Below are 16,738 nucleotides of genomic sequence, written 5' to 3'. Positions count from 1 at the left end.
ATACGGGTTTTTAATGCGGGCAGCTTTTCCTCAAGGCCTTCCAGTGCACAATGCTGGAGAAATGTTATTTCTGTTATGCACCTTATCTCATTCCTGGGCCGTATCTTATTGAAACAGTACACTAGAGTACAGCGCTCTCATCTTAAAACCACCGCCGGGCCATTCCTTCACAGTGCCTGAGCTTTTATCTGTTCTGAAACTGGAGACCATATCTCCCTGGACCCTTTCTTCAGAAAATCGAGAGGAGTGATTGGTTCTCCCAGGGACTGTAGCAGACCTCCAGAGCAGACTCTCAGGATTCAGCATGCTGCCTGATGCAGAGAAGTGTCGTGTATTGAGGGAGCTTACCCAGTACGGCCTGTACTACCAGAGGTAGTACAAAGTGTTTCCTGTTTTCCTCCATTCCAACTTCAAATAATGTCATTTCCTGGCACTGACAGAGGAGCACATTGGCCATTCAAAAGGAACCTCAATTAAATATATTTGCACTTATACATGGATATTACCCGTAAATTATTAGCCGTAAATTGCTGTCAAATGCAGACATACTTGTTAGTGTCAATCACAGAATTACAGTTGTCCTGGAACTGAAAACTGTCATTTTCTCTATGATTTTTACCCATGTTATTTTTTCCTTAACTAACACTGACAGAACACAAGAACGGTGGATTCTGAAGCAACAAGCTTAGAGCATGCTTTGTATGCAAAAACAGCATTAACTAGACTAGGGTTCAAGAGATCCTGCCTGATATGTAACAGCTGATTGGAAAAAATAATAGGATTCTAGAATTAAGCGTGTGGTGTTTTTGTTTTATTATTTTTAGTAGCGCTGTGTCCTTTTGTTTAGTAGCTACCAACGAGCTTAAGCCTTGGTGCTAACAGTGGCAGCCTGTCACTAAATTTAAGAAAAGTAGCATTTAGGCCAATGATTGCGCAACAGACTCTATTTTAGATGCGTTATTCAACAGGGTATTCCAACCCCACAGGAAAAATAAAAATAAAAAATCGGTCCGTTTTTCTCCTCGCGTCAAAGCCTCTGCAATGAGCTTCTGAGGCCCTCACTGGTAATGTGAGCTCATCTACCACTGAAGTCACACCTACCGATCCCACGAACGAGGGTGTCTGTGACAGTTTCATTGCGCTAGGCTATGTCACGCCACGAAGCGACGCAGAAATTCTGCCCGGTTTTGAGCGATCTCAGGCTGGCTACTTGACGCCAGCAGTCACCTCTAATGTCAGTCAGAAAAGGAAAGACTAGCGCCTATCGCGCTCCACGATTCGTTGTCATGGCAACCAACCGTGGCAAGTGTTCTGTTTTGGGGATGTGGACTTACGGAATATGAAATGTATGTTCACATTATTTGCAAGATATACAATTTACCTCAGTCCAGGTGCATGTAAGTTACTGAAGTAAACAGATAATACAATCTATCCTCAAATAGTGGAAAAGCAGTTTTCATGGTGTACGAGTCATGGAGGTATTACAGTGATATAAAAATTCTGAATGTAGGCTGCACCTTGGAAAAGAGACATCTTAAACACAGAAGACCTGAAAATATGATAAGTATTCCCTAGCTGTAAACTGTATCTCTTTCTGTATTAAATTCTGCTGTGGTGTTGGCGTTATAGCCTACTTCAAAGCACATACTGGGTATGTATGCTTATGAAACATAGCCTTCAATTATGTCTGCTTGTATTCATTTTTCTGAAGTAGGGTTAAATGTATATTTCTACACATTTGCTATTAAAATAGTGTTGCAGTGTAAAAAAAAAGTCTATCCCTAGTGTGGTGTAGCATGTTTCTCCTTGAGCAAGGCATTTAGCCTACGCTGAGCTGATTCTGACTCCAGCAGTGTGAATATATAGCCTAATATAAAGAATACAAGCTAAGAAATGTGTGGCAGATAGGAGTTTCCCTTTCACTGGATAGGCTAATTCAAAAGTAAGTGGCAAATCATAACTATCGATGCAAAATGTGTTGATTTTAATTAATAAGTTAGTTGTTCTTTTTTATTTTTATTTTTTTATTCTTAAAGGCACGTTCTCTTTCGTGTACGTCGCATTGGTTCTTTGGTGTGTTTCGGTCGTTTGTCCCATAGCCAGTAAAGCAGCCCGTCTCCTCCCCCTCCCATCTGTCCAGGCAGCAGTGGTGTCCTGTTGCCGGGCCCATCTGACATAGCCTACCGTGAGCCCCGATGTCCAGCTAGGGCGAGCGCCCACGCTCACTGGTCAGGGGCATTCCTGCTCCTTCCCCCCCTCCCAATTCCCAGAGTCCCGGCGCTCTGGCTCCGGTTCGCGCCTCCGCCGAGAGGAGCTCCTGTTCGGCTCGTCCTCCCTCCTGCTGTTCCCCAGCAACCGGCAAAAACCGGGGAGAGCGGCGGGTGAAAGGTTTTGACCGCATTTTAGGTTTAACAGCATTGTAACTGAAGCCATCTTTTTTACGTCGCGTCTGACTTGGCCTAATTGTTAGTTGCCTGTAGTGCATTCGTGCCGTTGATTGATTGATGCCATTGATGCCGTGATGTTCTCACTGGAGGGCGTGCTGTAGTTTGATGCAGTATCATTACCCTGCCCCCTTCTCTTAATGGGACACATTTTTAACGATCGCTTGTTTGTCCCACATGACTGTGTCACTATTTCCAATATGTCACCAGCTTGCATGTTGTCCTGTGTACTGTAGAGTGCGTGGACTGACACTGCTCTACACACACACACACACGGATGAGACATGATCATTCGCAATATTTAGCCACGCCCACTGCATGAATCGTGAACACCCGTCTCTTGTAGAGTTTGATCCTCATCATTCTCTTCTTTGACCTCCTCAACGGTCCGAAGACAGTCCTGCTGAACAGTGCAGCGCCGTTGTAATGCAGTGCGTCAATAGGCCGAGCACGAAAGTGGCATCGATCTGACCCAGGGCCAAGCAAGCCAACGTGTCTTTGTGCACCATGTCAAAGGGTCGGCCATTTTATGAAAGCATTTCATTCATCCGGGGCTCGTAGCGTTAAGGAGAATTTCACGCAGCTTAAAACATTGACCCAGTCTGAGTAAATGCATTGATTTCGTTCTGTTGTTGCCACACCGGAGGAAATTTCATTATTGCAATAGATGCGCGATTGTCATTGCGAAGGAAAGTACGGATTTGATTCAGAATGTCTCATTTCATGTAATAGCCTATTGCGCAGCAGAAGCACCCATAGCAGTGACAGTGACAGTGACACTGTGACTCTGATATACTATAGCAGTTTGCAGAATACTAAATCCAGTCCTTTGTCTACCGCCATTCAAGTGTTGCCAATGTAGTTAAAGTTTAATATCCCAACAGCAGTTTAGATAAACAGTAAACTCCACCTAATGATGTAATCGTTTTTTTTTTTCTTTCTGGAAACCACCGACACGTGCACAAGTATACAGTTGTGACCGCTTATTTGGAGAAACAATCGCATTTCTCAAACGTTATGTAGATTCAAGTCTGGAAAAATCCCTGAAATTTATGAACAGTTCGGGGCCTGATTTCCAGCTGCGTTCGTTTTGAGGGGATGGTCTTTGTATCGTGTGCAGGGGCCAAGTTCAAACTGCGGCTTTTTGAAGAAAAGACAAGAGCAACTCCAGAACGGCTGCATTTCCTTGCAGTGCGGGCGTGTTAAACTGCTATGTCGTTTTGAGTGGCTGAGGCCAAGGTGCAATTTGTAACACAAAGGGTGAATGCACTTAAATAGCAGTGCTTCTTTTACAATGGCCATTTCAAGGACGTTCCTAAGTCCATGACCTGTTTTTCAAATTACTTAATTTTTTCATCCTGCATTTCGGTAAAGCAGTGACTTTAATGGCGCTGTAAGAACGTAGCCAATTGTCAGTGTGCAGTGGTGGATCTGGAACGGATAAATCCCTATAGATAGTATTCTCTGTGTCTCGCAATCCCATCGCCACAGATTCAGCATCCTGCAGCTCTGCATAGTATCAGTAATGTTGGAAGGAGAGATCCCACGCAGTGTTTTGTGAGGCTGGTTTCACCACTCATCTTCAAGAGCCAACAGCTGAGAAGACTCCACAGTTCAAGAGATCTGAATCTAAAGAACAGATTTGAAGATTCATCCCATCAGCCGAGAATACGCAGCAAAACGTTCAGTGTTAAATCAGCTCTTACAGAGTACATACGGTCCCAGTTGGACTCATATATACTCAGTTAAGAGTTGAACACTGGGCAGTTTACTGTGTAGGAAAAATCCGATAACTGTAGAAGGCCACCGACTTGCCAAACTCCCGTTGTTAAATGAAGGCAGATTTCTTTTTGGAGAAGGTCAGATGGCCCTGATATCTGTCACCCTGCTAGGCCCGTTAAGCTGACTGCGCAGTGCGCTGACCAAAAGGCCGGGTTACATTAGAGCCTGTCTGAGGATTGGCCTGTTGATGGATCGTTGGTAAGCAGCGCATATGTATTCAGGCCGGAAAAACGCCGCGGCGTCCCCGGAATTAATCGCGGCGCGGCCGGGCCGAGCTCGCCCCCCTCCGCAGGGTTCGGCTTCGCAGGAAGGAGCCCGCGCGAGCGCTTCGCGGCCTTTATATGGCCGCGCGTCCGCTTCGCAACGTCGCGCCCCGCGAGCTTCAGCTTCAGCGGCCTCACGCGGCGAGGTAGAACAAACAAACAAACGCAGCCGCTGGACGGATTCCCAGGCTGGAGTTTAGCGGGGTGAAGATGATGGCGAGCGCGGACGACGGCTGCGAGGAGAGGCCCGAGCCGCGGCTCGAGCGCAGACTGCAGGCGGCGTGCTCGTTCGGGAGAAGAACAGACGACGCGTGTCTGAGAGAGAGAAAGGGTTGCACGTTGGCCTCCCCTGTTCTTTTATGTTTATCTTCAGCATTGCTTATTTCAGGAAATAATATAATCCGCAGGTTAGCTGCAGACTTCCAGGCACTGATATATATCATTGCTGAATATTTTTACTTTACCATCCACATATACAGATATAATACCTTGTTTGGAGGTATGTCGCCAGTCCAGGAGGGCTAATTGAGAAGGAGAAATGAAAGTTTGCCTTTTTAATTGGTTCTCATTCTAGCTAAACATTCTATAATAGGGGCATCTGCTGCTGTAGTGTGTAAAACCAAAGCAATGTCCCTGCTTACATTGTGGGTTTGTTTGACTGGCAGCAAATCGGTGAGCGTGTCACAGTTGACCAACTGCAAGATCGTGCGCTGGCATTCTGTCAGTCACACGGGAGCCCCGCCCCCTTTCCCCCCTCTCTTAATTCAGTGCCATCTGTTATTGTAACAAAGAGATTTGCAGATCTCAGCCCTTTTCATAGGTGTAGCCAATCTCCACCTTGTCCTGCGACCGATTGACGGTCGATTTGGCCCCTGTCCGCAGGTTGCCAGGCCGGCGCCGACGAATCGATCGGCGGATTAAGCCGTCAGGCGGCGCGCGTCTCGGGTTTGATAGCGGCTCGTCGCCCGACGCCATTGGCCCCCGCTGGAGCTACAGGGTGACAGATGGGCGGGAGCTGTTCGCGTGTGCCGATCTGCCGCTCGGACGCCCCGGACGCGGTTTAGCCCAGGCCGCGCAGAGCCGCCTCCCTCCTTTCGGCGCGGGGGCGCCGCCCACGGCCGCGCCGGAAACGGAAACGGAAACGCGGTTTGTGCCCTCCGACGGCCTCCACCGCGCGCCCGACGCCCAAAACTCTGCCGTCGTGACAACGCGTTTGCGCAACCCATCGCCAAGGAAACGGCGGCCTGTCGCAATGCGCACCGCGTGTTCGGCGAGCCTTTTACCGTTACGGCTCAATGCCGCGTCGCGCGGTGACTGTTTACGCCCCGTGCTCGTCTTTGTCAAAGGCTTTAGAGAAATGTTGCCTTATGATAATGTGTGCGCTATAGAGTGCTGTCAGTGTTCAGAACAGCACAAGCGCAGCTCTTATGAACTTCCTCCATAAACTACCCCTCGGAACATCTGCTGTGACTATATATTGTTAGGGAAGAACAAAGGGAAGCACAATGCAGGATGTAATGCAAGAAGTATGCACACTGGTATTGTAGGTTTCTTTTTTTTTGGGTGGGGTGAGGAGGGGGGAAGTGCAATTTTCAGCTGAATGTGGAGGAACGCCGTCGCCGTCTGGCTGGAGATGAACAGCAAAAGTTCGCGTTCGCCACGCTCTGCGGCGCTTGATGAACCACGTGTCGGTTTCGAATTCGTTACAGCGGAAAAAGGATGCCGTTTTCATTACAATGGGGGGGGGGTGGGGGGTGGAAAGTCTATTCTGGTTATTTGATCAGTTGTAAAATTGATTTTGAGTCATTGTAAATGCTGTTGCGCCCCCCCCCCCCAAACCTCAATGCCATCTACGGCCGTCGTTATGCTCATCTCTGAGTTGCTGCTCGATGGAAAACGAGCGATGGAAACAAAGCAGCCGCCAGCCGCTGGTTGTGCGCGGCGACCCAGAGGGCCCGTCTTCGCGTTTGCCTGTTTCCGTTTGACCTCCCTTCCTGGTAGGCGAGTGCGCGCCCTCTGCCGATCTGATGCAAAGTCAGAGAGGCGCGGCCGCCCCACTGGCGGCGCTGTCTACATGGCTGGTATAAGCTGTGCAGCGAGGTCACAGGTCAAATAACGCACGGCCAATCGATACGCTGGCGCTGCTGATCATAATTCAAAAAGAACGCGGAGGAAGCGGTCGTGATTTATTATTATTGTCTGCTGAGTGTCTCGAATGTTTCTCTGAGCCCCCGCCTCGTCTTTGCGGTCTCGGCCGCGGCGACCTCTGCACGGGACCCTCGCAGGCGACGCGCGTCTCGTCGGCCCTTCTTTTCGCGCCGTCGTATTTTTGGAACCAATAAGAGAACCGTGCTCTCCGCTCCCCTTGTCTCCAGCCTGCTGCAGGTCTGAGCGGTAGCACAGACGCTCGCGCGTGGAAACTTCCCCTTCTGTTTTGTTCAAAGCCACTTCCTGTTGAGCTGTGGAGGCCTGCGCCTGCTATGTAATTTTGCGTTTCACTCCGCTCTTCTGTGAGAACTCCTGTGTACTTGACACACGCTAAGACACACGCTAACGTTTTAATACGCTGTGTCAGAAGCGAGCTTGGGGAAATAATATTTCTTGGATCGGTGCCATGATAAATAGCTGTTTTGAATGCTCAGGATTCCGTTTTACAAAATATCTGTACCCTGTGCCACATGAGACAGTTTTGCATTTCTCTGTTGAGGGGCAGGCTGGAAAGGGTCAGGCTCCTTTGATATCTGCATTAGCTGGACGTTGGCGGTGTGTGGAATAGCCATGACAATCTGTTTAGTTTAGATTTTAGTGTTGCTGGATTGTGTGAATGGCAAGCTTGGGCTGCCATAGAACACGCTGGCCTCACTGTCATCGTCACCAATAACGAGTAAGGGAGACCTGTGGTAGAACTACTCTGAAGCAGTCATGTGGTTCTGGTGACGAACTATTCACACTGTTTACCACAAAATGGTGTCAGTTTTTACCATGAAGAAATTTTATTGGTCGGTAAATGAGAGTGAGCTTAGACATCCATGACTGTGACGCAGAAAGTCTGTTGGTTGGTCTATTCAATAAGCGTATCATCAACATAGCATAGCATAACATAGCATAATGATGAGAACAGGCCATTCAGCCCAACGATGCTTGCCATTTTCCTGACTAAATTGCTCTGATTACCTACAGGCTAGACAGCATCTAAATCCGTATCAAGCCTGGTGTTGAATTTCTCCCTGTTCAGCACAGTGAGAAGACCCTGCCGTAGCCAGGCATCACAGCGAGCACCGTTAGCGTAGCCGCGCTCAGCCCGTGGCAGGCGGATAATAAGCTGTCAGGACGCTTTGCGCAGGATGGAGGCGTCATTGGCTAAGACTCAAGACTCATCTCCCATCTCCCGGTATCATCGGGAAACTAGACTTCTGGCAGAGAGATCCACAGGACCCACAACGGTTTTGTTTTTTTAGCCCGGTGTAAAGCCAGTGAATAATTCAGGCGCTGCATAGAGGTTTTTCTCCGGAAGAGGACCTCGCCAGACTGATTCCAGAAACATTATTCCCCTCTGCGGAGCCTTAATTGATGATTAACACGGACCGCATTAATGCGTGTAAACGCTCGGCCCGTGTTTTCAGGGGCTGACCGGTTCCAGGTGACCGGGCTGAGGAGCGCTTCTCTACAGCCGAAGCAGTGTGACCTGAATTTTAAACCGCGCCCTTTCCTGTGATGCAGCCACCGTTTCGCAGGCTTGCGTGGTTTCTTCGCTCGTGACCTCGTGAGCCCAAAGCATCCCTTTTTTGGTTAATTGTTAATTTGAGCTAATCGCCCCGGCAGTATAAACAGAGACCTTTATCCCCACAATGAGCCCAGCGACTCAGTTCTCTTTCTCTCAAGAAGAAAACACCGTTAGGCTTTTACATGATTAAATAAAACCACAGTGGCTGAATGCAATATTAATTAGTCAACTATAGCCTTTATAGTCATATTTATTTTTTGCTTAGGCAACTAACCGGGGTTTTATTAAACGGTTGGCTTGACTTCCAAAAACATCCACGCTCAAAAATTCTAACCGTTTCTTTACCGGTCGCCATGACTTCATTTTATCTAATCAGTTGTTGGTATGCGCTTGCTCGTAGTGTCATTAGTAACTTGCATTTTACTTTGTACAAGGAAGTGACACGGTCTTATAATCACTGTGGGCATGCAGCCAATCGCGCTTCTCCTTGCCGCTCGCCATCCTCTACCTCGATTTGATGAAAGCATAGTGGCAATTCTTTTCTGAAATCTGATGAGGTACTTGCGCTTGATGTAATTCTGCTCATGTGTACAAAGCTATGAAAGGCAGCCAAGAACTGAGTACATTCGTTTGTTATCTCCAAACAAAACTGCTGCGCTCCGTCTGCTTTATTCCGGTGTAAATCAGATGCTGAGGTCACACTGAAACTCCTTTTGATTGGTAAGTGCAGCGGTATTATGTCAGCAGATAGGCTTGTCTGGCTTTTGGATGCATTTGCTACAAACAGGAAATGAATAGTGCAAGGCTGTGTGTCACTTATCAATGAATCAATAATATTATGTTTCAGTTTATTAAAGCAAGGCTGCATGGACACGCTTTTTTTAAAAAGTTGGTTGAACTTTGAAGGGTCAGTAGCAACTGATTGCTTGCCTGGAAAATATACAGTCAAGCCAATATTTTTTGCAATGTTGGTGCCTGTTTTACTTGCACTCCAGGCTAAAGGTATTCGGCTGTCTGTGGTTTTAAAACACAAGGTGGATAAGGTTTCACTCAGTTTAATTACCCCTTCACCTCCCTCCCACCCTCCCTTGTTTTGTTTTTAACCACAGATGGCCTAATACATTTGGCCTGTACTGTATACGGTATGCTTGTGGTCGGATAAACGTAATGATTCCTCAGAAGAACCTGTACATATTGGATTCAAACTGCGGCCCAGATTGTGAACACGAGTGCTCAGACCGAAATACGAGAAATGGGGCCTGACAGAAATTCAGATAATGCCCATGAAGCACTCCCAACATGATTAAATCACCGCGTCGCAGGGTGTTCCCTGTGGAGGAAAAGTGCTGCTTGGAATACGGTTCGCTGCACCGAGGCACTTCATCAATGCCGCATTAATACATTCAGCTTGGATCAAAAACCTCAGAGGTTTCCTCAGAGGTATTTGCAATACAAGTAAATTAATATATTTACAACATGGTGACATTTGCAAAAATACAGTAAATAATTTGCCGAGGAAGTGATAAGGTACTCGTCAAGTCAAGTTGTGATCTTGGGAATTCTTCAAATCCATTACGGGTATTTTAGCAGACGTTCTTATCCAGAGCGACTTACACAGCTTTTACATAGCATTTACATAGCATCCATTTGTACAGCTGGATATAGGCCTATGCTGAAGCAAAGCAGGTTAAGTACCTTGCTCAAGGGTACAACGGCAGTGCCCCCGGGACACGAACCCGTGATCTTTTTTTGTTCCCAGACCATCATACTACACTGCCGCCCACATCCAGCGAGGGGCGGGGAGCTGGCAGCCGGCCAATAGGAGCCGGCGATGTACGGTCGGCGCGAAGCGTCGCCGACATGCTCGACTGCGTGATTTTTATTTATTTAACTTTTTCTTTTCTCCAGACGCTGACCCCGGCGGGAAGACTGCGCGACCTCGGCCGTCTGCCAGGCTGGGCCCTCCCCCCTCCCCCGAGACCTGAACATCTCACCTGCCGGTGAGTGTTGACCCAGCTGTGGCCGTGCTCTGTCGTCACCCAACCCAACCCCGACCCCCCCCACCCCCCCCCCCCAAGTCCTGCATGGCTCCAGGCCTGAACGCCAACATGCTCTGTCTGTTTGTGTCACACGGCTGGCTCACCGGCCAGTTAAACCCTCTAAGACCCTGGATTACAAAGGTACATTTCGGAAATCCGCGGCGTGGCATCGTATCTGTACTTTACTCCATTTGGATACGTGCAGTGGTAGGTCACATACTGTAGGCTACTTCCTCAGACCTGAGGGTTACGTCATCTCATTTTGTTGCGGCTCTTAACAGTTCTGAAAGCCAGAATACATTTCTGTGAAACAGCTATAACGGTTATGTCACAGTCATGTGCTCCTTTCGAACATTTGAATACAGGAGAGTACTAATGCTGGGAGGTTTTTTTCTGTGTTTATTGAGAGGAAAGCAGTTATTTTTTTATGCAACACTGACTTGTGTGTTATGCCATTTTCTTCTTTTTAAATGGCTGCTCTACTGATGACTTCTTGGAGTGACAAAACCTTGAGTCACAGGGAGATTGTAAAAATGTCATTATGGTTTATTGCAATCAAGGAAATGAGGTTACTATTGTGCTCAAGGGTAAAAAAAAATGACATCTGACTTCCAAACCATCAGATGGTAGAGGGATGGAATCCATGTGCAGCACTGACTCCTCAGAGGTGAAGCCATATTTCTCCCTCTGTCGCACATACACATACACACACACACACAGAGTAGAGATTAATGGCTTTACACTCAGCAAATATGTAGACAATCAGAAGCCCCTTTTAAAGTGAAGACAGTCTCATGATGCGTATGCGTATGTGTGACATAGTAAGTACTTTGATTCATGACAGCACATGCCTTTTTAAGCAGACAAAGTTGACAGTTTGTATGATTCATTAATTCATCGATTGCAATTTAATGCAGTCAGCTAGAGATTTTGTCTCCTTTCAGTCAACATAGAAACAGTGTGTTTGCTTCGAGGGGTGGCAATATTGGTTTAATTGGATCTGTTTGCCATAACTAAGGCTTTTACATTTTTTTTACTGGCAACAACAAATAGTACCGAATCTGCGCCATAGCAAACAATGTTGAGTTTATTTCTAGGCTGTGGCCAACTGTGTCCTGTCTCAGCCACTTCCCAGTTATAGTCAGGTACTGACATACTCTGGAATCAATTCCACAGCTATTAGCCATACCCTGTGCTTGTCCCAGTGGACATGTGTCCCTCTGACTTTCTCATTTGTAATGGCTCAAGCAAATATTGGCCATTCTTGTTTAGCGCTTACATGGAAGACAGTAACCTGCTGCTGAAAGTGGTGTTGGGAGGCCAGTAGGGGGCAGTCTTCGTTGCTGTTTTTTGCCTGGAACATCAAACCTGCCTCACCACAGTCATTATGAATTCCACAGCACTTAATAGTAGGAGGTTCCCTGGTGTGCCGACTGAATTCCAGCCTGCTCTTTCAAGCAGGTCACCTAACCATCCTTCAGCTTAAATGGCTTAATGACTTCCTGCCTCTCCAACTCAGCTGATGTGTGATGGTTCAAAATAGCTGGTGTGCATCACCCAGGATTGTGCTGACACATACTGGCAGTGGCTGAGGTGGGCTTCCCTTTCCTATTTTTTTAAACTGTAAATCACTTTTAGATCATAAAAGGTGCTGTGTAGAAGCAACTCGTGATTGATTATTACGGACTGGTGTACTCTTTGCAAAACATTTCGAGTGAGTCATCGCAGAGAAAACAACCTACGCAGCCAAGTCTGTTCGACAGTTTGGCGAACAGTCATTTTAGCACCGGGCTGACTACAAGTGAAACAATGGGTGGGTTTCCTGCTCCCATTATTTACAGCGCTAATGCAGCTCGCTGCTGTCGTTGCGTCGGGCTCACGAGGCGAACGTTGGCGCAACAGCCGCCGGTCTGAAGTCAGTGCGTTGCATTGTGGGTACTGGAACAGGCTTGAGCAACGCGGGCACTTCTGCCTCCCGCTTCCCGAAGCCCAGAGCGCTTATGCAACTCGGGGTCGAAGGTCAGCGATGAGGTCACCGCTAGCAGCCGAGCAGCGGCGCTGCCCCCTATCGTTTGATTGTGAACAATGGCCCGCGGTTGAGAGCCTTTTGATAGACTCCTGCGTCGCGGTGTGGCGGTTGCGCAGGTCACATGGCGAAGAGCCCGGGAGCTTGTTTGAGGAATCCGACCCGATTCATCGCGTGTCACAGGGGTCTGTTTTTCCAGAAGTGAACAACTGGCAACGTGTCGGCCTGCACGAAACAGATTTGTAGAGCTCTGGTGAATGGCAATGTGCTTTAGTTTTGTCATAAATCATACTTTTTTGTAAATTTCATAGGGACTCACAATGGCATCAGGGCCATATAGGTGTTGGCCACTAACAGCTTAAAGTAAACTTAAATGTTAGCTGATAATCTAAGATCATGTCAGACCGCTACTATGACAGAAAATACATGGGCCAGAGAGGAACTGCTGATGCTGTAAATTAAATGAAAATGTCATGCTCAAAATGGAGCCTAATCATGGTCATCTGAGCTTCTTCTATTTATTTATTTTTAGTTGGTCATTTTTACCGGCTAAAAAAGAGAAGCTATACTGACTGTGTAGCTCCCCAGACTCTTGCTGTCCGCTTAATAAAGTAAGCAAGTTCACCTATTTTGTTATACAGATACAATTTGTAATATATTTCCTGCAGAAATTGATGTTTACGCTCATCTGCTTCTGCCATGAATGTGGAAATTTGGTTGCATGTTGCATTGGTGTCATAACGTAAAACGGTGTTATCGGTGTCAGCCAATGCGGCCAGCCAAATATTGGTTATTGATATCAGCCCCAGGACTTTCGTATCCTGCACCCCAATCATTGTCAGTGCTGGTGCTGCTGAAATGTTTCCAGTTCATATAATTCACAACACAGAAAGATCATGGAAGCTTGGTTGTATTCCCATCGAACTGCACTGCTTAGTTTTGATATAGGTGTCTTTGTTTTAATAGGTTGGGTCGATTCTTTACTCTGATCTCTGGGCACTGGCTTCTGTGGGCTTAGCACGGAGAGTCTGCAAGGTCTGGGTGGCAAAGTCCTTTCCTGGTGCCCTGCCAAGCGGTCCTGCGGGTTTAGGCCCTAATTTAATGAGCCCGCCGCCGAGCTGTTGGAACACGCTGTCGTGGCCTTGTCCTCCAGGCGAGGCCGGCCTCGCGCACAGTAGGCACGCGGGCAGAGTTCCCCCGCTTCGCTGCCGCAGAAGCAGCATTTCGGGTGATTCATTGGGCTCCCCGCAGCTCGAAGGAAATGGTTGTTTTGCTGCTTTAGCTAATGCACTGCGCTCGTGGCTAGCTTCAGCGCAGGCTCGAGCCTGAGGATGCTTTTAATGAATACGTAATATCACACCCAGGCAGATTGTCTGTAATGATATAGCATGAGGTGTAATGTCTGTCATTTTGCGAACGAATTTCCCACAGTTAAAGTAGTGTTTTCATTTATGCAAATTTTCTTATTTTAGAGTGGGGGAAGGGTGTTGATCTTCTGACCAAGCTAAGAATGTGGCCAGTTGCAGTTGGGGATATAAAATGTTTCCTTTCCATGCTCTCTGCTAGCTTTGAGACATAGCATTTTGTGTGATTAATGTCTGCATATGTTCAAAATGAAATGCTTTGAAAATGTGTTTTTCCTGTGCAGTCTTCTGATGTCTTTTTTTTTCTTCTTCCTTTTAGCTTGTGAGCCAAGTTTCCAAGGAAAAAAACACTGGTTAAAGGTAAGGAAACATTTGTAAAAATTTTATTTCAGTACTGAGCATCTCAGAACAGCTTGCTCTCGTTTAATTTTGACAACATCCTCTATCACCGGTTATCATTCCTGCATAGAACGATTTTATTTTTCTCAAGCTTATTAGCTCTGGAAATATTGCTCCCGTGTTGAGAGCTCTTACTTCCTGTTCCAGAGATTCTGTCTGGTAAGCATTTTGCTCTTCCTTGCTATTTAAGTTACACGAGCACGAATCCAAGCTCTCCTCAGCTCAACCCCCCCCCCCCCCCCATCCTCCCCAGAGCAGCAAAGGGTTGGGGGGGTGACATGGGGAAGCAAGCACCCGCAGCTCAGGACCAACTGGTCTCGTACTCCGTTTCCATGGAAGTGGCCATAGAGGTATTGGCAGGGCATCACCGCCCTGCTCCTCCGATAAATGTAAGAAACGTGACCGAGCCTTTGAGCGAGCCCTGCGGGTGGCAAAGGTGCGGTTCCTCATTGCAGTAGTGCAGGCCTGCTCAACCCTGCTCCTGGAGATCTACCGTCCTCTAGATTTTCACTCTAAGCCCTAACAAAGCACCCCTCGTTCAACAGCGAGAGATGTCACTGAGCTGCTAATTAGTGGAATCAGGTGCGCCAAATCAGGGTTGAAATGAAAAACCCACAGGATGGTAGATGTCCAGGATCAGGGTTGGGCAGCCTTGCAGTAGAGGATGGGCCCTCGGACTGGGCCAAATTTTCGCTGCTCTCTTAGGTCCGGATTGCACTTGTGTGGTTAATGAAAAATGACAAAATAATGCTCACGTCATGCAAATGTCACAGGAATGCCACGCCCCTTCTAAGCATGAAGCTTCCCCCCGACCGGCAATATAAGCCAGCTGTACGGTTGTCCTGTAGAATTTAACAGATAAGGTCATCAAAGACACCCATATTTTTTCTTACACTGTGTGTGGCTTCCCAATCTATATTTTGCTTCGCAATACAGGTGATAGGTTTTAGGACATCGGTAGTAATTATTGTCATTTGTTTTTTTTTGTATTTCTCTGGGTGTAATGAGGCATCTTCATTGTCAGTTGAAGCCTGATTTTGTCGCTATAGACCTTTGCATCAGTTAACGGTAAACAACAAAGAGGCGAAAATTGCACGGATGCTGCTGCGATTTCGACGAGCCTCGTAGGCGTGCGCTCAACACTGATTGCCTGTTATTAAAAAGCCAGGCCGGGGGAAAGTGGTGGGAGGCGTAGTTCACTTCATGGCTTTTTTGATATCATTTCAGTTTTATTGTGTGGTTTTTTTTTTTGCTCCAAAGCAGCTTGCACAGTAACTTTTTTCAGTGGTTGTACAGCGAAACACATTGATTTTATATTGTTTATTCACAACTGTAAACCTAAATAGCAATGTTTAAATCGCACCGGTACTTTCCTTGAGTGTAGTGGTCACAGGTTGCATGCAGCTTAGGAAGTAAAGCTTCCTTACTTTGGAGGAAGTGGAACTCCCGAATGCCCCTTATGCCAACCGTGGTGAAACAAGTAAATCCTTTCATCACACAAATAAACTAGCTGATCCAATCGAAAACATATCCTAAAACTGAAATAATATGTGAAAAACTCAGAAAACGATGTTCCTCTAACCCTTTGAAGAGGTGGCTTTTTTGTAATGTTTTTTCAGAATTCTAGGTCTGTGTTCTAGAATTGCAGTAATGATTGTTACATCAGCATTTGAGCATTAAGAACATTCTAATCACATATTTGTGATCTCACACCTTTAAACAGTTACGTGTGTCGACGTGTCATATGAAACAATGCTGCCATCTCCTGGTAATATTTAAAACCAAAATAAAGGATGCGGCTTCTGAGTGCAGAGGAATGCTGGGAAATTGAGTAGTGTGTTAAGACCACATTAAACCGCTTGTATTTCAGTCCTACATGGGGGCATCTTTTATTAATAGGCTGTTAAACCGTAAATGAATCAGTCATTATGAGAGATTTATAAGTATCGTTCAGTCTATGGTCGTGACTTTAACCTTTACTGGCTCGACGTTGCTGTGGTTTTATGAGCATAGCTATTCTGCCATTAACATACTGTTTTTTTGCCCATAGATATATCGGTCGTCCTATGGTTCTTTTTGTGCCTTGAATTCTTATGGCAGTTGCAATAGTGTTAAGACAGTAATGCTGCTGCAATAAAGTGCTTCTGTACACAAACATGTAGCAAGTGAAAGCCTTGTTATACAAGCCTTATCATACAAGAGCTCATCATTAACAGATGGAACCAGCTTGTTACAAACCAAGCTCATTCATTTGTTTGCAGATTGATCGTCAGTGACTTGCATTTGAGATGTGAAAAGAGCCCTTGCAGATATATTACATGCTGTAGAAGGGAGTGCTGTTCAGACAGTCTCGAGAAAGAATAATACTGCCTCTCCTATGAGCCCATCAAATATGCATCGCATGAATGAATATGTAATGAGAAATAATAAATGTTAGTCTAGACCGAGTTTGAATTATATGAATAACTGAATCCATTGTGGTAGTTTCACAGAATGTATAGTATCACTCTCACTTAGTATATGTTGTTCACCTAAACTTCTTCAGTAATGTAATCTTGTAATATCAGTCTTTCAATTTCTTTAGAAAGTCTAAAATTTAGTACCTGTAATACCACTCAGTTTCCGTTTCTAGTAATTCTATCATTCCTCTCAACCTGGTGGCACTGCCAGGTACCTTAGCGATTCTAACAGTGACCC

General features: G+C 46.4%; 1 protein-coding gene across 2 annotated transcripts in view; it reads left to right on the top strand.

Moving 5' to 3' along the window:
• fam49bb (family with sequence similarity 49 member Bb) overlaps window positions 1-16,738 on the top strand; it is a 63,928-nt gene that overhangs the window by 17,399 nt on the left and 29,791 nt on the right. For both annotated transcript variants that reach the window (XM_035414429.1, XM_035414428.1), the window contains exons 2-3: window positions 10,122-10,213; window positions 13,962-14,002. The gene's annotated coding sequence lies outside the window, so the exon portion shown is untranslated. The remainder of the gene's footprint in view (window positions 1-10,121; window positions 10,214-13,961; window positions 14,003-16,738) is intronic.

The sequence above is a fragment of the Anguilla anguilla genome, chromosome 4 (assembly GCF_013347855.1).
Source record: "Anguilla anguilla isolate fAngAng1 chromosome 4, fAngAng1.pri, whole genome shotgun sequence".
NCBI lineage: Eukaryota > Metazoa > Chordata > Actinopteri > Anguilliformes > Anguillidae > Anguilla > Anguilla anguilla.
The sequence above is the reverse complement of the archived record's forward strand: the minus strand, read 5'-3'. Positions and strand labels throughout refer to the sequence as shown.